Source organism: Haemaphysalis longicornis, unplaced genomic scaffold (genome assembly GCF_048455015.1).
Source record: "Haemaphysalis longicornis isolate Haplotype H1 unplaced genomic scaffold, Haemaphysalis longicornis Haplotype H1 scaffold_9, whole genome shotgun sequence".
Classification (NCBI taxonomy): domain Eukaryota; kingdom Metazoa; phylum Arthropoda; class Arachnida; order Ixodida; family Ixodidae; genus Haemaphysalis; species Haemaphysalis longicornis.
In genome coordinates, this window is record NW_027526460.1 from 49847570 (window position 1) to 49871357 (window position 23788).

The 23788-nt window shown below is 51.1% G+C and overlaps 1 protein-coding gene across 1 annotated transcript in view; it reads left to right on the forward strand.

Annotated features, from left to right (window-relative positions):
- Positions 1 to 2338: 2338 nt before the first annotated feature.
- LOC144152750 (uncharacterized) overlaps positions 2339 to 23788 on the forward strand; it is a 46294-nt gene continuing 24844 nt past the window's right edge. Inside the window, exons 1-3 of the mRNA XM_077684175.1 lie at positions 2339 to 2430; positions 18447 to 18504; positions 21054 to 21236. The gene's annotated coding sequence lies outside the window, so the exon portion shown is untranslated. The remainder of the gene's footprint in view (positions 2431 to 18446; positions 18505 to 21053; positions 21237 to 23788) is intronic.

Below are 23788 nucleotides of genomic sequence, written 5' to 3' on the forward strand. Positions count from 1 at the left end.
CACTCCATCATTGGTCAGTTCGTATTATTTGACATTTGTTTACACTGCGTCGGTCCGCAGCGAGACGTAAATTGGCTGCGATGTCAACACAATATTCCTAAACACCCACTCTATTGGGTTCCCCAGTAATGGCAATGGCTGCCAAAGGCTCGCAGTGCATTCACCAATCGCCGTTGGCCACCACGTCAAAATAACCCACCCGTGGCAGCCCAGTGCATGTGGTATTCAGGTAGACAAAAATGCTTTCGCAGCCAGAGCTAAAAGAGGTGAGTTTGGGTGTCGTCAGACGTTTTGTTATCGTGCAGTCTGAAAAAGTTATTGACCCACCATTGTTGATTTGTCGTGTTTCTAACGGATCGTTTAGATTGGTCCGTGTTATACTACGGTCGAACACCAGGATAGACCTCATGGCGGACGCCATGGGGTCTACGCTGGTCGCGTGTTCACAAACGCTTCGCTGCACAGAGCACCCACGTGACACGTGTGATGTCACTGCGCGCGCTATTATTTTGAGCGCCTGCTAAAACGAACCCGCCGTTCGGGCTCGTAGTCTTGACGTAGAGCACTGCGTTCTGGCGCTGAGGGCTTGGGTTCGAGCCCCAGCAGGTCTATTTCTTAGTTTATTGTCATTGCCTATTTTTTTTTTTCTAAATTTGATATTTTTTTTCTGAACTCAAATTTACGCGTCATTTTTGTTAGTAATGGTGATTTGGTATGTTTTAGGTCGCTTTAGGCTTGGGGCGCAGCCAATGACTACGTTGAATTACCGTTCTCCATCTCGCGAACAGACGTGTCACGTGGGTGCTCTGTGCAGCGAAGCGTTTGGAAACGCATCCTGGTCTATCACCCCTTAACTGGCGATGCGGCTCGTACGGAGGGAACGAAGCAACCAGGGTCTCATGTCGGACTTTGGTGCTGAATACAAAACTGTAATAGAAATTTTGCCTCAGAAACCAATAACACATAACCTTAACGAGATTTGAAGTCCGCCTTTTGGTGTTCTGCAATGACTTGAGTGGATTTGATTCTTAGCCACATCTCCTCGCGCCGCATTAGGCCACAATGTAAAAAAAAATTCACCATCTTCCCGTGGAGGAACCCTGAGAAGTATGCGAAGCAGCCATGGGGTCGACTCAAGTTCCCATTAGTTTTCAGTTTGATCGGGGCGTTGCGGGGGGAGAATGAAGGGAGCGGAGCGCGTGCGCGCGTCATTTACACCGCGGAGCTACAGTGGCGCCCCCAGCGGAGTATATAGCGGCTACCGTCGCGTCTCTAACCCTAAGCTGCTTCGCATTATCGCGCGCGGAGCCGCAGGTGTTGCCATTTGTTGCGCAATCCCGGAGAGGAGAGGAGGAATGCCTCGAATACTACTCAGGGTTCCCCTACGGGAAGATGACGACGGTGGTTGAACGCGAAGCTATCTCGTGATGGATTCTTTGGGTGGCCAATCCCTGGGGGCATCCTGCCACAATCATCATCAGCGGTGCCAGGCCAGGCATGCGCAGTGGGGGTGCGGACGGCGGACAACAACGACAAGGGAGGGAGGGACGCAGCCCCAAGCATGAGTTGCTTCGCTTCTAAAAACCACCGAGCATGAATTTATTAAACCCAAGCTTTCAGTCTCCCACTGATGTCTGTAGGCCACCAAAAACTCAGTGCAGAAAAGCCAACTCTCTCTGACGGTGATGATGATCGTGGGTGGAGTTAAAGGGGTCCTGAAATACCTTCTGCCGATGCATGGATGTACATGTAACCAAATAAAGCAATGTATTAGCAATCTCCTCCCGCAAGAATTTTGTTAAAGCGACGGGTATTAGCTGAGAAATCGTAAATAAAAAACCGCGCATTATCGTCGCGCCGCGTTTCCTCCTCCTTTCAACTTACTCTTTGCTGTTGACGGCGCCCGAGCACTCCTTCCCGCTTTCCTCCATGCCCTCCCGTGATGCTGCGCTCCTCAGCGGTGACGTACTTCCGCTATTACGCTCCTCCGTCTGCCGTCTGCTACGGACAAGCTTTGTTGACACCATGAATCCGCACTCCGCTCAAGGCTGGAAAAGCTAACGAAAAATCTGGCCGCATGTGTGCGGCGGCATGACCTTGCCCTTTCGCGGTGAACGGTGCGGCCGTGGCTATCAGCGGCACGTGACTTTTTATCGGCGGCGAACTCGCAGCCGCACGGGGTGGATCGTTTGGCATTACAGGAGGCGATGGTGTGTGTATTGTGGACGTCTTTGTTTCGCGATGCAATGCGACGTTTTGCTTCTGCGGGTGGATAGTGCTACCTATGGTCTGGATTATCTTTCTCGAGCGACGTACGACTCAAACTCGCATGGGGTATGTGCAGTGTGCGTGGCTAAAAGTTAAAAACCATCTCGGCTTGTGCGCCAGGGTTAAGTGACTTGCTGATCGTCCCCGCAAACCGCGTGCGAGGTGAGTGCCGGATTTACGACGGGTAGGAGGAGGCAACCCATCGTCTGTCACTCGCGGTTCGGACTTGCAACGCATGTTGTGACGTTGTGTTTGTTCGAAACGCATCTATGGATTGTTTTGAAGTGGAATCAAATGTATGTGTCTAACCCGGGAATTCGGCTCAAGGCGTTCTCAGCGATTGCACGAAAGTGCCACGGGGCTTCAACGCTTTCTTTATGGAACGTACTCAGGTAAGAGAATATCCATGTCATGTTATGGCCGTGTTGCATTCAATACAAACGGTTAAGAGTTTGTTTACAGTTGTTTTGATAGTCGTAAAATGTCCAAGCAGTCTGGCACTCCCCTGGGAGGTCAGCCGGCGAGCCGACGCTGAGCAGACGACACATCTCTTTGCCGGAAGTGCGTGAAAAAGCCGCCCAATGGCAGGATGTCTACCTCATGAACACCTGGGAATCGATGACGTAGACATGTGAAGGTGGCGGCGTCCAAAAACACGAAGGGAAGGGTGAGAAAAAGTGACAAACTTTGCAACAAAAGTGTGAGCTTTCAGCTGCGCGTAAAAGAGTAATACTTGGCACAGATGACGTTGACGACCAAATCTGACGATTGGGCTAGTTCATTGAGTGTAGAACTTGGGTGTCTCGCATTATGATGCCGACGTCTATCCGACTGCGCCATTCTGGAGCTTCTTGTGTGGAACTTTATTGCTTGGATTCATCATACAACAAACAAAAACAGCGTTCACAACGGGACAGCAAGAAGGAGGCTACACACACAACGCTGTGTGTGTAGCCTCCTTCTTTTTGTCCCGTCTTGAGCGCTGTTTTTGTTTGAAGTATGAACCAACGAGCCCAAACACTTCCATCGCTTCGTCATACAAGTAAAAAAAAAATGAAGGAAGCTCACACTAATGCGTAAGACTTGAAGGTAGCGAAGATGTATACGCAACAGTGGCGTTTTCCCTCTTTTTCGCCTCACGGCTTTCGCCTCAACGGCCTCGCCGCTGTACGAGTGACACAGCTGGATGTTGTGGGATATATGAGGGGGTTCCTCGGAGGCCCAGCCAGTCCTGGCGTAAGCCACCACGCTATCTCCCGGCGTGTCAACCACGCGGGCTCCCATGGCTACGGCAGCCCAGCGCGGTTCGCCGATACGAGAACACAGTAGACAGTAGTGCCGAAGCACAGCCGTTTATTTGGGGAATCCCAAAGCATGCGAGCACAGGGCTCGACGGCGTTCACGAATCACGCCGTCCGGGTCGTGACCGCGAACGGGAGGCAGGCACTCACGGCGCGCGACAAACAAAGCTCCCACCTGAGACACAAGTATCCATCACCGCCGCCATGTTCCGCCGATCTCGTCCCGACCGGGTCTCCGACGAGACTCTCCTCGTCTCTCCCGCGCACACGCTCGCGCGCCTATCCCCGCACACATCGGTGGCGCCATCTCTCGGTGGACGCCGACGAACCAGCGGAGCGCCGGACCGGTTTCAGCGCACAAGCGTCTCTCCCGAAGCGCGCGCTGGCTCGGGATCGCAGGTCGCGGTTCTCCACGATTCCCACACTCCTCCCCCCTAAAACTGGACGCCACTTGAGCTCGAGTGACGCCACGGTGCACCACACTCGTCACGTCTCAAGTCAGCAAAACAGCCACCGAACGCCACTCCACACCAAAGTTCGCCACACGATGCCGCCGTCGCGATGCTCGCCTCACAAACCCGCAAACACATTGCAATGGTTCAAAGTCTCTCGCGGTTGGGCAGCACAGCAGGTTGGCAGGCCCGGGGGTAGCTGCAGCCGCAGCCGACGAACGCCGGGGTCGCGCCATGATGCGACCCCCACTCCCAGCTCGAGGCGGCAACAGGAACGGCCGCGCCCACTGCGGCTGCCCGAAGGCTCGCGCCGCTCGCGTAGGCGCCAGATACCGCCGCCTCCTGGGTTCCGTGGCCGCTTCGGCCGCAGGTCCTCCCGAACGGTTGGCTGCCGCCCGGCAGGCCGGAGCAGCAACTGGAGAAGTAGCTCCACGAAACGCGCTCGGCCCCGCCGGTGGTTCAGCAGGCCATCCTCGCTGTCCGTGGCAGTGGTGACTGGCGTGGCTCCCGGTGGTATCCGTATGCTGCAGGTCTCGCTCTCACCGTCCAGTTTAAACGATTCCCTGAACTTGAAGTGGGGAGCAGCGGGACTCCGCAATCTCCTGTGACTGGCCGGAAACCTTATCGACGATCTCGCCAACTAGGGTAACAAAGATGCCCGAGGGGACTCCCCCTTGCACGTTCGCTTGCTCGCGGAATCGCAAGTCCGGCAACTGTGCTCCAGCAGCCACCCCCGCCTGGAGGCAGCTCGCCTGACTATTACGGGTTGTCAGCATCGAAACGCCCGTCCGAGCTATTTCGGCCTGGTGCGTTGGTCGGCAAAGCTGCGTCAGCATCAAGCAGGCGGGCTCCTGCAACTCACTCGCAGCAATACAAGCTGCCGTAGAGCCAGCGCCAACCGCAATACCAGCGGCTTACGGGCGCAAATCACCGGTATAGGTCGCCTGAGAGTCCGTCTCTTACTAAGACTGGCGATCTCTCGCGACCAACGAGCCCGCTGCCGAGCCGCGCGAAGCTCTTACTGCCTAAACGCAATCTCGAGCGGAGTCTTCACGGCATCGAGACGCACGCACTCCGGAAGCGCGGAGACAACGGTCCCATTGCTCCCGCTTCCCCCCGCAGCGAGAGGAGACTGATTCTTCAGCGATCCCCCTCGCTCTTTGTCAGGCGTCAAATCGGCAAACAATCCGCCTCGGACTCGAAGCGCAGTAGCGGCGGGCTAATCGTGCGGCTTGCGAACTCCCAAACACCGCACCCTCGCTCGGTAGTGTCCGCCGCGCCTGGGGGAAACTTCAACCGGCGCCGCCGGCGCGACTGCGCGGGGACGGCGCTCCGAGGAAGGCGACCCGCCGCCATATTGGAACAAGGCCTCCGCACCTCCCGTCTCGCAAGCGGGCCGCGACTGCGGTGCTCGGAGGTATCCTACTGACTCACCGCCTGGTGCGTGTAGGAAGGTTTACGCATTTGCCGTCACGGCTGTATCGGGCATCATAACTGTCTGCCTGCAACCGACTGGCGCGAGGCGTTTCGTCCGAAGTCTTCCGGACAAAGGGTAGCGGGCTACGACTGCAGCAACGCATTTCTCGGAGAGCTAGCAACCTCGAATTCGTCCGAATACGAGACCCACGTTCGGGCGCCATGTGGGATATATGAGGGGGTTCCTCGGAGGCCCAGCCAGTCCTGGCGTAAGCCACCACGCTAGCTCCCGGCGTGTCAACCACGCGGGCTCCCATGGCTACGGCAGCCCAGCGAGGTTCGCCGATACGAGAACACAGTAGACAGTAGTGCCGAAGCACAGCCGTTTATTTGGGGAATCCCAAAGCATGCGAGCACAGGGCTCGACGGCGTTCACGAATCACGCCGTCCGGGTCGTGACCGCGAACGGGAGGCAGGCACTCACGGCGCGCGACAAACAAAGCTCCCACCTGAGACACAAGTATCCATCACCGCCGCCATGTTCCGCCGATCTCGTCCCGACCGGGTCTCCGACGAGACTCTCCTCGTCTCTCCCGCGCACACGCTCGCGCGCCTATCCCCGCACACATCGGTGGCGCCATCTCTCGGGGGACGCCGACGAACCAGCGGAGCGCCGGACCGGTTTCAGCGCACAAGCGTCTCTCCCGAAGCGCGCGCTGGCTCGGGATCGCAGGTCGCGGTTCTCCACGATTCCCACAATGTTCATCTTCCTCTATCGCACACGGTCCTAGTCTCGTGGCCTTCCTTCGTGGCGAGCACATGTGGCGGCGGCCTCCTCGCCTTTTCCGCCACGTCCCGCGCACGTCTCCTTTCCCTCCTCGCCTATCTATCCCCGCCATCGGGACCTGCAGAGTATATGTAAATCTTTCATGGCAATTCGCCGTAATGATGTTGATCCAAGGCCTAGCAGTGTTCTGCCAAGGTGTACGAGACATAGTAGATGTGTATAAAGCACAAGCCTGTCCAGCGGAGCTGTTGAAAGCGTTGGGAAGTGTGGCAAGGCTCCGGCCTTTCTAACAATGCCACACTAGCGCGTGCCACACACCGCCTGCATTAGTGGTGGACTTTGGAACCGCCAGCAGACTTGCCCGGAACGTGCATGAGCGCCGCACAAACGTGATTAAGGGAATGAAACAAGGATGTGACGGAACTGGTGCTACGCAAACTACTAACTTTGAACAGTTTTTTCTTGTCCAACTCCGGTAAATGTCTTCCGAACTCCTTGTTCCTTCTCGCGTCCACTTTACGGCGTACGCGGGAGCCACCGTGAGCTATAAAACACTTTTTCTGTGCAATACAAATCACGTGCATGAATGAAAAAAAAAAAAAAAGATGTAAGGGGGTAAAGCAACGCACCGGCCGTACACACTGTGGGCATGCATAAGGCGCTTAATTACATTCCCATTCCATTCCTGTTCCACTCCGTGATCTCAAAAAGGTGGAATGATCCAGGATTCATTGCAATTCCGGAGTGGTAACTATGAAACACTGGTCTGCACAGTAGCATCCCAGTTCTCCACCAACTGTTCTATCTTCGCACTATGCGAGCCCAGAATAAAAGATGTTGTTGTTGCGGTTTCTTTATTCGTTTTACTTGCGTATTTGGAGCATTGGCCAGGAGTCGGGAGCTATGAGGGGCAATGCGCCCGCTTCGCAAAATTCACAAAAATATTAATTCGAAAAGTAAAAAATAAAAGTTGTGAATGAATGCGCGACGCGTGACACGTGAACGTGATGGCACCGGAGTAGAACAGGCGCGCACCAACGGCGCACGTACAACCGAGCTGATTCTAGGAAAGCTGCGGCGTGTGTCAGTCTGCTAGTCCGCTTTTCGACGTAAATCGCGCCGTAAGGCGAAGAAAGAGGCGCATACACGGTGTACCAGAAAAGTAGGTGGTTGAAGCAATTCGTGCCAAAAGGGAACGGAACAAAAGCGAAGAAAAAGATGCAAATGCGATATTGCAGCAAAGACATGGAACGAAGCATCCCGAGTCTTTCTCTTTCAAAGCACGTAAGCAGAGTTAAGAGCACCGAGAAATGTATTGAGCTTGCCCCCGCCCCCCCCCTCGCCTCCAAGGAAGCAATAACTGACTATGATGATGCTGATAAAGAAGAAGAAGAAAAGAAAAAGAGAAAGAAGACGATGGTGGTGGTGATGATGATGATTGTGAAGAAGAAGATAATGGTGATGACGACCACGTGCTCAGGTACGATATCACAAGCACATAGCCGGTAGTATAAGTGAAGCACGGGCGAGCACCGCGAGAGAAAAAACACGAGAGTAATGACGAGATTTCCTTCTCTGTTCCACCCAAAGTGTTCATTTCGTGCAATTCGTATACCCACTGATTGGCCCGTGATTCATTCATCGGCAACGAAGTGTCTTTGCAGCCCGCTTTCATTCGCGGTGGAACTTGAAGCCATGAACAAACTTGCCTGCATCTGTTCCTGAGCGCTGTACAAGCGTGGCGGCCTCTCTCAAACAGCCCTCTTGCGCAAGAGTCGTGTCTTCCACACCCTCGCGCCCACTAGAAAAGCTTTCTATGCCGATCAAAACTTCATACCATCTCTCATCTCATCTGCTATGACAATGCCTCCTCCTACCGAATGACGATTTTGGCGCTGTGTCTGCTCCGATCTTTGAATCCGTTCCAAATTATTCAGCGTTTCATAAAGACAGAGAGAATTATCGCTAGCGATAATCCACTCCGTCTTTACGGAACACCACTGTTATGTCCTGCACCGAAATCAAATATCAACTGGGGATCAAAGAGAAAGAGGAGGAATAAACGTTAAAGGAAAGTTGCGCCGCGGACGCCGCGGACCTACATCTTGGTTGCAGGTTGGCAAAGCAACCATTTTGGTTGCTTTGCGTATTGATGCCAAACTATACGCCACAAACCTGGCTTCGCGAATAAATATTGAGCCTAGCCATTTTGAATTTTCATCGCCTCAAGGGGCCGAGGTTTTCGCTCTCCCTGTTTTCTCAATCTTGTCTGCACAGCACTGAACTTTGTTTTTTTGCACACATAACTGTTCCTGCTGTACTGAGAGCGATATTTCGTGTCATCGTTAGGTCGCGTCTCAATCTGCATCGCCTAGTGTAGTGCATGGAAACGCTCGAGGAAGACGAAGGCACACGAGGCAGCCCCTTTTTGTCATAGCACGACCGTCCCGACCAGCATCCATGGATCCGACGTTCATGCAGGTTATTCTAATCGTATGCATGGTAAGTGCTCCAACGTTTTAACATATTGGCATGGAATTAACTGGCTGGATACTTCTGGTAGCCCCTATTATCTGCGAAGAACGCTTTTCGTGATACAGGCCGCAAGCTCACCGGTGTGATATATTGTGCTCCCTTCACGCAACTTCGTCAGCGGGATCTTAGAAGATGTTGCCTTTTTGGGAGTCAGTAATCTGAGTGCAACGGAAAGGAGGTGTTTGGGAGTGAGTCTAAGTTGGCCACTTGTGATTCCGTAGGGTTGCTTGAAAGCGGTCATTGGGTCCCCGTAAATTAACCGTGTTTGTATGTATGCCCCGGCACAACTGTACCGTTTAGCGGTAGGCTCTAAACTCCTTGCTAAATCTTTCAATACCAGGTCTGTTGTAACAGCCGCTCTTCTGTAGCGCCTCACCCCTCGCGCACATACGTTGTATTTAGAAGCATAGCAGGGCTGTGGTGCGAGTTAGTCGGTTCATGTTCACGAAAAGTCGTAAGAGCGCGAACAAAACGGGACGGAGGAATAGGAACACGTAGGACACGAACGGCTGCTGAGTACCAACGGTTTATTTTTCGAGCGTGCAAGCAAATTTACACAAAAACAGCACAATATTTCCAAGATAAGAAGATCCGGACGGCAAAAAAAACACGAACCATCAACAAGCTTTTGATTACAGAAAACCGACTAAGAATTGGTTTTATTTATCAGAGTGACAAGGATGGTGTGCTTTTGCATGTGTCATTCGCTTTGTTTAGGTAATAAGCTTCAATTATCTCTCTCTCGCTTTTAGCTGAAGCTCGCTTAAGGAACTGTTTCTTAAGAGGGCAGCTATCGGTTAAGAGCGCTGAAGAGAGCACAGACTTGCAATACGCAGCAATTAAGGCGGTCACATAAGTGACCATTTTAAACGATGCGGATGTAAGGCACGATTAAAAAAAAAAACTTCTTTAGGCGAGCTTCAGATAAAACCGAGAGAGAGATAATAGACCCCTATTACATTAACAAAACGAATGACAAATGCAAAAGCACAACATCTGTCACTCTTTGATAAAGCGATCCAATTTAGACGGGTTCCTGCAGTGAAAAACTTGTTAATTGTTAGGTTTTCTGCCGTCTGTATCTTCTTATCTTAAAAAAGTTTGTGTTGTTTTTGTGTAAATTTGCTTGCACGCTCGAAAAAAGCGCTCGTTTGTGTCCTACGTGTTTCTATTCCTCAGTCCCGTTTTGTTCGCGCTGTTACTTTTCACGGGAAGCATAGTTGCAAAATAAAACACGAGTGCTCGGTTGCTCTGTTGATTGAATCCGCAAGACGACGTTGAATGAGTATGAAAGGGAAGGACGCATCCCACAAGGGCAGCAAGTTTGAATGTTTAACGCTTCGGCTCCCCCACGGGGGCAGCCATGTGGTTTGTGACGAAATCAAGAGAATCGTGAGACAGATTTGTCAGTTTTTTGTTCTAGTAACACGGATGATCCCATCATCACAGGACAGCCAGATATCGTGTCTATTAGTACGCTACGTGAAGACCACGACCGAAAGCCGCTCGTCCGATTTTAGTAGCTGTCTTCTAGAGTCGGATGCAACGGGGTTTCGTATGACGGCTGGTTCGTGTACAAGTGTAGTCGTTTTGTCCATCGCTGACTTAGTTACGTCAGATGTGCGTCGTTTCGTAGAAGGTGGAAGAGGCGAGTAGTAGTCGCGTTACCTTTAGGTGAAGCTAGCAGATGGGGGGCGAGGGGACCGAAGGATGAAGCGTGACGGGACCAGAGCAGGTGTCTTAATGATGGTTTCCTGGACTACGTGGTCTGAGCTGTCCAGCGCCCTCGGCCAAGGCTCTGCGTCAGGGAAATGGGCAAGTGAGTTTACGGCGTGGTGCTGGGTGCCTATTTATACGGGACACCGCAGGCCTGGCATATATGGAGAGGAATATGAAGAGGGGTAGGGCAGGTAGAGATGCACGGAAGAACTTCGATGTGGACGAATTGCAAAATGCGCTCAGCCACAAAGAACAGAGGTGCGGCAGGGGGGAAGGCGGCGGAAGACGCGATAGTGGGTTGTAATCTCTGGAAAAAAAAGGAGCCGATCGCGGGTTGGCCCTAGGGCGAGGGCCGAGGTCCTGATCGACTCGGAGGGTGAACCCTCGCTGCGGGCGGAGAGTGACCTTGGTGCCTCCCACGCCCGTGTGGTGTGGAGTTCATCTCAACTCCGTCGGGGATGTGGGAAGGTTTTGTCGGGACACAAGGGCGCCGTGGTGCCTGATATTCTGTGCATCGTTGCGTCGTTGGAGGGCTCGTGTTATTCGCCCGTAACGCAACCTCACTTCCAAAAGCTGCTGCTTTCAGTTTCGCTTACGTAGTCTTTGGACTTTCTACGCGCAACGTCGTTGTGCAAGTGGAGTTCTCTCAATGCACATGGTTAGGGTGCTGGCGAGTAGTTGAAACGCGCTCAGACCTTGGCTTGTGTGAGACAGACACGTACTCGTCGATCTTGTTCACCATGCCGGCCGGACACTGGATGCGAAACGTTTTGTGAAGCAAGTATGGAGCAGGTCTGGATCGGATGCGAAACCTCCAGGCCAAAGTCACTTGTTAGGGCAACGTCTCCGCAACGCGTGCATGCAGGACGATGATCGGATTTTCTCCTCGTGTCGGTATTTCTGGGAGTAAGGAGTCTACCGCTGGCTCGACTTGCGCATGCTTGGTACTTTCTAGTGGGAGTATAAGGTCATAAAGAGTGCTTACCGAGCGCGCTCACGAGATGTCAGGAACTTTAACAAAAACAAAAAAAAACACAGCATCACTAAAACAAAGTGATGAGTCGTCAATGCGAATGTCGTGGCTTTTGGGGTCTGCGTAACTTTCCTTTGAAGCAGAGTCCTTTCCAAACAAACATCCAACCACATCTAGAGCAGTGTCGATTTAATAATAAGCCAAGGGGCGTATTCAACGTGTTACACTCCTTCTAGATCAAAAGGGATAGATAGCACGGCTTGGCAATACGCCAGAATGAACACATAGACGCGGCGCTTTCAGAACTGGGTTAAATAATTGTGCGGGGCCACGAAAATATAATCAAAAGATTCTGAGCGCATAATTGCTGGCAATATGTTTTACCTTTTGTGAGGAATTTTGTGCCGTGTTTCTCATTTTTCTCTCATAAAAAGATAAGAAATATTGGCGCCACTTGCACTAGTGGTGAAATTAAGGCTGGAGAAGTGCAAGGCTGGTGCAAGGCGGCACCTCTCCTTTCGTCGGAGACCCGGTTGTTGCACCTCGTATTTATTTCCGCACTTCTCGCTGAAAGTTCTTCCTGACTGGCAGGCCCGGACGATTTCGTCCGCAGGCTTTCAAACGTCTCCCTAAGTAAACCGCGTTAGAATGCGCTTAAACCGGCGGCCAAGTCCAAAGCAAACACCCGCACTACGAACCCAAAGGAAATGCTGTGCGCCCAGCATGCGACGGTCGCCCATTCGGATGGACGCCTGTTTTGTAATATGCGAGGGAGCGAGGTTTTATTCCTGCCACGGGAGGCGTTTTTTTTCTTCTGTCCAATTAGCTGGATATGTTATTGCTGGATGTGTTATTGCCGCTGACGTCAGCAGAGAAGAAGCCAAGAGAGACGTCATATGTCCAAACAAACAACAAAACATCGTTATCGTCAGTACCCCAAAGAAAGAAAACGCCGACCGCTACGCGACAGTGTCGAAGCTCACGGTCTAGGGAACCGAGCACGACGTTAGTGCATACGTATCGGCACCTCACGGGACAGTGAAAGGAGTCATCAGAGGGGTTCCCCTCACGGATTCGGCCCAAGAGATAAACGACTCTGTCATCCACGAATTTAACTCGACAGCCCTGCAGGTCAACAGAATCGGCAAAACGTTGTCGGTCGACATAGCCTTTAGCGGCGGGAAAGTGCCAAATTACTTCAAGTACGGCGACTTGCTGGTGGAATGCTCACTGTACCGAAAGCAAATTGACGAGTGCTTTCAATGTGGCCGCTTGGGCCACAGAATGGACATTTGCCCAAATCCGACGACCCGTATCTGCCGCGGCTGCGGAATCCAGAACCCGGGAGAAGACCACAACCACGACTGTAAGCCAAAGTGCAGCCTATGCGGAGGAGACCACCTCACGAGGCCCGATACAAGACTCCATACGTCGTGCGTAAGCGAAGGTGGGAGCGGCAAAGGTCAGCCTACGGAGAAAGTTCCAGAACACCGCCAAGTCGAGAGGAGACGCCAGCTGCGCCGGAGTCCTCGCCCCGTCAGCAAGAGCGCCAGATCCGGCGCTCCCTCTCCAGGGGTAGGGAAAGAAGACGGAGCAATAGCTGCGCCTCGAGACCAGGTTCGAGGACGCCATCGCCAGGCACCGAAACCAAGGCTCGCAGGCGTGAGTCACGCTCGAGGTCGAAGACTAGGAGCAGTACGCCGAAGCGGATCGCCGGAAAACAGGTGGGTTGGGCAATCGGGTCTTCTGTCGCTCACAGCAACGACAAAGAATTCCCCTCTCTCACCCCCTCCCCTCTCAGTAGCAATTGCAAAGAATGCTCTGAACTTAGAAAAGAATGTGCCGAGCTAAAGAAGCTTATAGCGCAACAAAACCAACAGATTAAAGCGCTCATGGAGCGCATGGAGGCACGCGGCAGAACCAAGAGAAGAACCAAGAGAAATGGAGCTAAGAGAGACACCCATCCCCTTCAACTACCGCAAGGGGAGGCAATGGAGGCCTACAGGATAGAACCGGCTCCGTCCCGAGCAACGCATCCGACTATACCACAGCAACAAGAACCTACCCTGCAAACCATCATGAACATACTGTCTCAAATTTCAAATCAACCATCTGAGACGAACAATCAAGTGGGAATTCTTACCGAGCAAATGGGAAACCTTACGTCAAGACTAGAGAACTTAGAAGCCAAGTATAACCAAGTGTCCTCAAGAATGTCGGCTTTCGATGCGAAGCTCAAACACGCGACACTAGTAATGAGGAAGTCACAAAACAGCGCGCTCAGCAGCAGACCGCACCATGGAACTAATCCCGCGGAAGGTAACACCACTCAAGACGATGAAGAAGAATAGAAACGAGCAAAGCGTGACAACGATTTATCAATAGAATGGCAGAGGTATAAGGAACAAATTAAGCGAGCTTCATCTATACATCGAAACACTCGAACAGAAACCAGATGTTATAGTACTACAAGAAACAAACGAGAGGTCCAAATTGGCGGGGTACATTACGTATACGGACCCAAGTGAAAAGAGCACGACGACCTTGGTTACAAAAAACGTAGCGGCAACACAACACATGACAACCCAAAGAGGGTGCGAACACGTGCTAGTAGAAATTCACTGCAGGGATATAGGCAGCAGTAAAAACATATTCATATTAAATGCCTTCTGCTGACCGTCTACAAATGACGTGGAAATCGAAGGTACCATGCTAGGTTGCATCTGAGCAGCAAAACAAGACCGACGCTGATATTAGGCAATTTTAACGCCCCGCACACGCAGAGGTGATACAAATTCCAGTCGAGAAGGGGCAAGCACCTCGTGAACGCTGTAGAACAACATAACGTAACGATACTAAACGAGCTGAAGAACCCCACTAGGACGGGCATGAGCAGGGCCAGAGACACCACGCCGGACCTACCACTTCTGATAGAAGACCTGGACGTCACCTGGGCCAATCTAGACACTAAGCTCGGATCAAACCATGGCATCATCTCCTTGAAGATAAGGCGACAAAACTTCAGGAGAAAACTAGGACAGGCCAGGATCACCGACTGTGATCGCCTCAGGATAAGAACGGAGATTGAATAGGAAGACGGCCAGGGAACTGGGAACTACCAAGCCTGGGCTAAAAATACACTTGAACTGGGTGGAGGAATGCACCCAGCAAATAGACACCACAATAAAAACCATACGTGAACAGCAAGCTGGCTCACATCTGGGAGGGGAGGCACGCGCTACCAAAGAGATGGAAACGGCAAAGGTGTAATACAAAGCTACGACAGCGCATACACGAGCTCAATAGGCAGGCGGAAGAATACGCAGCCCAGCTCTGCAGAAAAATTGGTTAAGGATGTGCGACGGACTCCACGGAACCTTGCTTGCGAGGAAAACATGGGGCCTCCTACGACACCTCATTGACCCTCTGAACACCAAAAGTGCGAGCAACCGAAATCTCACACGCACGCTAAATAATTTTGAAGGAGACAGCAAACGACTGATGGACGTGCTCAAAAACAAGTATTTGAAAACGGAAAAGTCGGGAGCCCCGATACCCGGATACGAGGGAAAGGAAAACCCGGACTTGGACCAACCCTTCATCGATCGGGATCTGGTAACAGCGATTGATGAGAGCAACCAAGCCAGCGCCCCAGGGAAGGACGTCATTACCTACAAACTGCTGAGGAATCTCAGCGACGGGAGTCGAAGTGAGCTCTTACGATATATAAACAAGGCCTGGAACGAGGGGTCACTGCCCGAGGAAGGGAAGGAAGCAGAGGGACGGTTCATACCGATGCCAGGCAAGACTCCACACGTCGATAACATGAGGCCCATCTCCCTGACGTCATCTGTGGGAAAAGTGGTCGAGCGTATGATCCTGAAAAGGCTGCAGAAACACCTTGATGCCACTGATCGGATGCCGTCGTCCATGTACGGTTTCAGAGAACACCTGGGCACCCAGGATGTCTTCCTGCAACTAAATGAATTAGTCATCAAAAAGGCCAAGAACCAGACCCCGAGGGCAATACTAGCCCTGGACCTCAAGGGAGCCTTTGACAATGTGACACACGAGAGCATTCTTCGCAGTCTGAATAACATGGACGGCGGGAAAAAACAACTACGGTTACGTCAAAGACTTCCTCAGCAACAGGACTGCTATAATCAAAATTGGGGAGAAGTCACAGCCTCTAGCACTACGGGACAGAGGAACTCCGCAAGGGTCTGTTCTGTCACCGCTGCTTTTAAACCTGGTCCTTCTACCTCTACCAGCATTACCAGGGAAAATAGAAGGAATAGATCACGCCTTTTATGCGGACGACATTACGATCTGGACAGCGCAAGCAGGCTCAGAAGGGTGGATGGAGGAAACCCTCCAAAGGGCGGCGGACACAGTCCAAGAATAGGCAAGCACCAGCGGTCTCTGCTGCTCACCGCAAAAATCAGAGCTATTAGTGATACAGCCAAGTCCCAAAAAGGAAGACAAGAGAAATATAATAGTTATCTGCAGCATCACACCCACGACTCACGTCAGGATCCTTGGCCTAATAATACAGGAGAATGGTAAAGCCCTAACCGCACTCAAAAAGCTCTAGAGCACCAATATGATTAGAAGTATCGTAAATGAGAGAAGACGACTCAAAGAAGAGGAATCCCTCAGGCTTGTCCAAGCCTTTGGGATTTCGAGAATCACCTACTCAGCTCCCTACCTCCAGCTTTTGAAAAAAATTACCCCATCTTCCCGAGGGGAACCTTGAGTAGGATGCGGAGCATCGCGGGGTCACCTACATTTCTCCCAAAACTACTAACACAACGGAACGCAACGGTACCCCCGATGGGAATGTAGACGTTGTTGAAGTTTACAAGCGGCTCCCCGTTCTCGAAGGTTCGGTTCCGCCGCTCGCTTCGTACGTTTGTGTTCCACTTCACGTTGTCGAAGTTCCGGTACCGCCGCTCGACGTTCTCGAACCGACGCTGCTTGACGCTGCCGAAGCTCAGGATCCGCTGCTCGACGTTGACGCTTCGAAGCTGCTTCGCGCTGACGAAGTTCAGGGTCCGCCGCTCGCTTCAAGCGTTTGCGTTCAGCGTCGCGTGCCCTTCGCTTCGCAGCTTTGTCTTGAGTGGACGTAACGTTGCTATTAGTGTTTGGGCTGATGCTGACGCGTGCTTGCGTCAGCCCACTCACTGACGGGACTGTTGCTTCCATCACACTTCATCAGAAGCATCAACGGAGTCAACCGAAGCAAGCGCTGCACTGAACGCGCGCAGCGCTCTACCCGCTTTTTATTCGCACTTGAAGGAGATGAGACTAGAGAAGGAGAGTAGCGCATGCGCCGCGAGAGCAGAAGTGAGAACGCAGGTGAAGCGCAAGCAGGTGGTAGGAGAGAAATGGAGAGAGTAACGCGCAGCTGTTGGAGAGGGGGAAAGAGGAGAGTTGCGCATGCGTAGTGTGAGTGCGGACGCCGACGCCGCGGGACATACCCCCGAGCAAGAGATGCTCCGCATCTAAACCACGTACCAAGCCACAAAATAGAGCTAATATGGGTACCAGCCCACTCTTCGACGGAGGCCAATAAATTTGCCAACCAACAGGCCCGAGTACTAATCATCCGGGCAGGGGGCAGAAACAGCAACCGATAAGGAGCTACAAGGACATAGTCAGTCTCTACAAAGACGGCAGGAAGCGATATCCTAAACCACACCATTCTCTAAGCAGAGCGCAGCAAGTCATATATAGACAAATCCAAGCCGGGTCCTTCCCCCACCCTTATATCCGAAACAAGTTCTACCCGGATAGATACGAGAAGGAATGTTCCAACTGCAGACAACTGGGCACACTCCAACACATACTAGGAGAGTGCAATTTTCCCAAGTTCACCTCACCCCCCTCCCCTCCTCCCTTCACATCAACCCTGAGCGCGATGGGAGACCTTGTTGTCCAGCCCCGCCCTGGAAGAACAGATGGCGCTGATCACCAGAAGACAGGAGTACCTGGGGCTCGAGAAGAGGGCACCACCCCATCAAGCGCCTAAACGGCTCTGGAATGCTCAATTAAGTCTTCTTCCCTCTCGCTCTCTCTTACGTTCTAGCGCGGGGCGGAAACGAGTTTCCCGGTGTTTTAGTACCGTGACTACATGAGACAAACAATGATTGCGATGACGACAACTGGAGGCGCCTACACACGCAGCTCTTGAGAGGCGTCGCTTCTAAAACATTAATTGTGTACTAAACGTCATCGCCAATAGCTCGTTCTGCAAGCTGATAATCCCAGTTTAAGCAGTTTAATTTGCGTTGGGTTTTGCCGGCCTCGGCGAATCACACCAAACTGCCCATGAGACATCATAGGTTCAATGCGGAAAAGTCACTAGTGAGCCGCATGTCTATCGCTTGTTTGAGTGAAGTTTGCGTTAAAAGTGGTGTCAGTGTTATTCTAACGAGGCAATCTTTCGAAATAACCAAACTTCCATTTTGTCCTCATTGGCTCCTTATAGGCGCTGTGTGGAACGCTTCGCGCTTCATACACACATGGCGTCTTACGAGTTGCTGCGTGATGACACAAGTTGCGCCACCCTACACAGCTCCCATTTGAAACAAGCGTTAGCAGAATCCACCTCCCCAAAGTGTCTATCCCCGGAAGAATCCGAATCCAAGCCTACAGATAAAACCCCATTTTATAATTACGACTAATGTCGTTTCCGACGTGAGCGTCAGATCACTTGGACGTTGCGCTGTGAATCAGGTCCGTAGAAAATATTTATTGAAGCGTTCTGCTACCGTTCTTTTATTAGTGTCTGTGCTCTAAGCGGAACGTAGTGCTAATGGCAGGATGAAGAAATATGGTGTACCGTAAAGTATTACTTTAACCACGGAGTAGGGTACCTTTGAAATATTTGTTGGCAGCAGGGGCTAGAGGACATGTGTTAGCAACACTATGCGCCTTCTCTATAAGCACAACACATGTTTTTAATCTGGAGATTACCCCATTTTCTTTTTCAGATCATCAACTGCTTGTGGCTATTGGTCTACGTACGTGGTGGATACAGAAAATTGGAAGGTAAAGCGTTCGATTCTGTTCTTCAACCAACCATATTGTGCTTGTCGTCCCTTAGCTCTCACTGACGCCAGAATGATCGTATGAGCATTTCGCTTATCTGATAAAAGCGTTCTAAATAATTAGTGTATGCCGCGTGTGACGTGTGTCCGGTGAGTTTTCCCGGCTGCTACGTTGCCTTTATCTATAAATGCTGTAGCAGGGTGCCTTAATTCACTCGGGTCTCCGCCGTACGGCATCAATGGCATCGAGAACCCGACTTGGAGTAGTGGAACGTGGTAAATATAAATTGACTTGAGCTAACCTCTAGCGTGTTATCTAGGGAGGAACGAGACGGGAGAGAAACAGCATGAGAGGTGAGCAGGAAAGAAATGGGAGGCCTTTACGTGGCAGGAGCGCCAGTCTACTATCGTTTTTCGGCGACATTTGCAACGAAAGGAGCAGATACACGGTCATTTTTGTGGCCCAGGATCTTCTGGCATGACTTACAAATATTCTGACTGATACTACACTCTGCGGAAAAGCGCAGTGTTCATTTACCTCGCATTAAACGTGTTGACTAGAGTGGGACGCTATTGCCCGATTCGTCAATTTTCACTGTACAATTGAACCCCGCTCATACGTTCCTCATTGCTGAGTTTTACCGGCTGCTACGTTGCTTTTGTCTAGTCCCGGCGCAGCTCACAGAGAGTTCCATGTATTAAAATCCTCACTGTTACGTCGTGGCTCAGAGTACGTTTCCGGATCATTCGTCGCAGTCTGACACTTCGAACACTACCGGGCAACATGCGTGGGCCGATATTTTGACGTTTGACGAGCCTCGGCCAGGATTGGCTATGGAACTGACTGCATTTTATAAGCCGCACGCGGTTGCGATTCATCACCACTAGATGGCCCTATGTTACTCTATGCTATCACCACCATTTCTGTGTTTACAACGAAAGTTTCACTTCGGAATGCCGAAAGTGCGTGTTTGCCATAAAAGCAGCACCGCAAGAATAGAATTTCTCTCTCTGAGCTAATCCTCCAATAATCTGAGGTACTGGATCCGGCTAATCCTCTGAGGTACTGGCGGTTTTTAACTTCCAAGCGCGCTTCTCTTGCAGTTCTCTTGCAGTAGTGGTTTGTCCTGCGGAGAACGAGCACCCGCGACCCATTCCATAACATCCAGCCTCAAAACGAAGTACTATATACCTGCATGCAAAACCTTTCCGAGCTGCTCTGGCTACTGCGAGTGGTCAAATGGCTGTGAGCTACTCACGACAGATGTAATTGTCATTGGCGAATCCCCTGGATGGGGTGTGTTGACTTCTCAGCCACGCGGGAATGGGGGAATCGGCGGTGAACTTTTGACTCTTGACATCGAGCAAGCCAGCTGATTCGTGGAAGAAAAACGTACGGCTGTGATTGTCTAGCAGGGCCAAACATTTAAAACATTTGTTTTGTTGCCCATATGATAAGTTTGGCGGTCAATCCGTGCGAGTCGCATCTTTCGCATTTTTCTTTGAATTTTGTGGACATTCCTAGAATGCTCGTCACCCGACAGTGTTCTCGCATTATCACTCAGCTATCGAATACATGCATCTTTCTGGGTTGGAAGAAACTTGAAAAAGGTCTTTAAAACTCAGCAAAAGAAACGCACACAAGATCGGTCCATTTCCGTGCTTTATTTTCACCATTTTGACCTAAAGTTGGACTCTCCCAGTTCGGTATTCCAATCGTAAAGAGAAACAAACTCTGAATACAGCGAAGGGTTTGTTCTGTTGTTCTGAATGCGATAGAAAACTTGAATTAAGCGCCGCTGAGTGCTGCTTTAGATTTTGCCACGTCACGTGCTTCGCATCAATGTCAGGGGTGATGTGCGTCACAGCTGAAGGTAAAGTTTAGGAGCCTGCCCCCAAAGAGTCCTGCTTCGCAATCCAAAGTGTCAATCCAAACTCAATCCAGAGCGTAAACGCAAAGTGTCATCGTGCTGCTAACTACTGTGATTCCTCCTCTCCTCTTTGTATGAGGTGCTACGACACGTCCATTTTAGACTAGCAATGCCGTATCTCCCTCCCCCAAAGGTTAGAAGGGTTAGAAGCGCCGGAAGGCGGCAGAAAACGTAAACGCGCGCGCGCTAAAGCGCGCGCTCACGCAGTAATCATTGGTTGTTGAAAAAGGCAACAGTTTTGTCATTGCGAATCCACACCTTACCCTATACCTCTTAACATTAAATGACTGCTCTTCCCTTGAATGTACAGTCATGACAAACGAAGTGATAACACGAAAATTCAAAGAATATGGATAGTGGAGATATAAAAAAATGGCTCTCTGTTGGTTTATTTATAAAGCACATTTTGAATCTTCGTTACTGTAGTAAAGTCACGTGAAATCGCGTTTTTTGTGTTTTCTGATTCATATTTTCGTGTTCGCGTTCCATCTGTCCACGACTGCAGACGCCACGACCATGTTGAGCGCATTGCGTGCGTCGGCATTTAGATCTCGCTGCATAGTTCATGGGGATTTAGACAAAAGTGTCAGTGACCCCACTGTTTATTTCTGTTGTGCAGAATACGCTAGGAATAACTGGACCTTTCCTGGCCAGGTGAAGCGGCAAGCCATCGCGCCGAAGAAACTTGAATCCGGCCTTTCGAAGGTAGAGTCGAAAAACACCACCACGCAGGCTCCTACGAGCGTCTTGAAGGAAGCGCCGCCCTACGCCACCGAGCTGAACAGAATAGGCAAACTCCCTGGTAAGATTGCGGACATTTTCGCCACATCACAACTCTCATATTAGTGGCAAGCCATCTGAACTTGTGCTATTTAATGGTCATGAATATAGCTATTATATTACTTGAACAAGAGAGCTACATTGACCACCATGATTTATGGTTCAAGTGAAGACAATAACGTAAAGTTTTATTGATATAATTTGTAATAACAACGAAATTGAACTATTCCGGTTACCTGTCACAAGCCCATTGAGCCGCTCCGGCCCGATGCGAGTCGACACGCGTATACAATACTTTTTTTTAGCGCACGGAAGTACTTGCTGCCCTTTCTTCTTGAATTTTTGAAGGTCCTAGATCTTTTGCCTGTCGATAGACTGCGTTAAATGTCGAAAAAACCACTAAGTTCGAGAGAGAAAAAAATATTTTTTGGGTTGTTGCTCCTGAGCAACACTGGGCATCAAAGGGTTAAGCTCTACCAGAGTCCCTTAATACCGTGCGCTAAAAAAAGTATTGTATACGCGTGTCGACTCGCATCGGGCCGGAGTGGCTCAATGGGCTTGTGACAGGTAACCGGAATAGTTCAATTTCGTTGTTATTACAAATTATATCAATAAAACTTTACGTTATTGTCTTCACTTGAACCATAAATCATGGTGGTCAATGAAGGACTCTGGCTCTACTATCAATCAATCACCATCCGGTAGTAGACAGTTATAGCAGAGCGGAAAATGGATCCCGGTGGGGCAGTCGGTAGCCGAATACAGCGCGGATAAGCGTGCGAGGAGTGAAGGGGAGGTAGCGAAATCAGTGACATGTAACTTCTGCCGTATTTGAGACGGTTCAGTGCCACGCTGTACGTGACTTAGAAGTTCGCTCTTTCTTGCAAACGCCCGTGCGAAAAAAAATTACACCATCTCCCCGAAGGGAACTATGTGGTGATGGAAAGCATGGGGGTTCCGTGTAGGTTCCACACCGGAGCAGATCCGGCGTAGGCGGTGTCTCGGAGCAGACTGAACGCCGCGCAGCGCGTGCACCCTCTTTTATACAGTTGGAGGAGAGGAGAATGGAGGAGAGACACGCATGCGCAGTGGGGGTGTGGACGGCGCAACAACAAGGGAGGGACATAGCCCCGACCATGAGATGGCTCCTGGAGCGACAGTGTCGCCAGTGTCTTCCTGGGCCGGCACGAGACGAGCACGCTTCCCCTTTAAGGGCTCCTGGAGCGACAGTGTTGCCGGTGTCTTCCTGAGCCGGCACGAGACGAGCCGAGCGGCGAGGAGGAGAGCGGCGTTATCACAGATGGCGTGGAAAGGGGGACGAGGAGGAGAGGTGCAGACGCCGGACGACAGAGGGTCGACTGAGAGATGCTCTGCATCTAAAATACTCCAGCGGTAGTGTGGGCCATACGGTCGACGGGGATCGCGTGTTATTTGTTGTTGTTACAGCGGAGGTGTTAAGGCTAACCCCTCCGTTTTTTTTTCATCCGCAGAAGAGAAAAGCAGCTCCCCCTCCTCTCACTCCGGCACATCCTCTCCATTTGCCACCTGTTCACCTTCGTCGCTTCATATTTCAATATCAGATGCGTATATTTCACCTAAAAAGATGACTTCCCGGCAATGCATACCTCTTACGAAGTCTAGACTTTACGGCGACCGGTGCAAGCTTGGTCTTGTAAGCTAGCCTTCCCACATTGTAGGTTGCACAGTGAAGCCTACTCAAATTTAGCTGAACGCTCTTCTGTGCAACGGCGTAGTTCGAGCGGACGTTTGTGGCCTACCAGTAAACCCACCAGTCACTCAGCTGGTCATCCGCTTACACAAAGAGGAATGACAGATAATTTTTTTTCATTTTAAAGATAATCTTTCTTGAGCCCCGTAAAAGTAGAAATTTTCTCTCTGTGCCTCTTATCCAATTCAGCCACCTGGACAAAAAGAAATAATGCTGCAACACAAAGTTATACAGGCGGGGCTGTTCCAAACTACTGAAAACTGCTGCCTTAGCCCTTACATGCCTGCATTGCTCAGCCCAAAGAAAATTAAGGACTCAAGATATTATGTTGCCTTTCAAAGACGAGGTAACTGCACCTGCCACTCGCCACTCCCCTCGAGCAATTTTGAACCTCGACCGAAAAGGGGCCTCCCCCAACGTGGCGCACGCAACGATTCTCTCCCGCCTTAATAATGCTGTCTGCGGCAACCGCATTTATTCTTACATTTCGGAATTCCTCACAGGCCGCCAGGCTGTACTCACAATTCGAGATATAAAATCTAAACCAAAATCTCTTGGGAATCGCAGTACACCGCAAGGCTCGGTACAATCTCTACTCATCTTAATATCACTTCTTTGGGTCTACCAGGACAGCTGGAACTGATACCGAATCCTCACCACGCAGTGTATGCAGACGACATCACCCTCTCGACTGACACAGACTCTCTCGGAGGGCTGCAGTACACGCTGCAGCTTGTGGCCGAAGAAGTCAATCATTACGCTCAGGCTTGTGGCTCACATTGTTCACAGCAGCAATCAGAACTCGTCATCGTCCGTGAACACCCCCCACGACATCACCTCGAGCC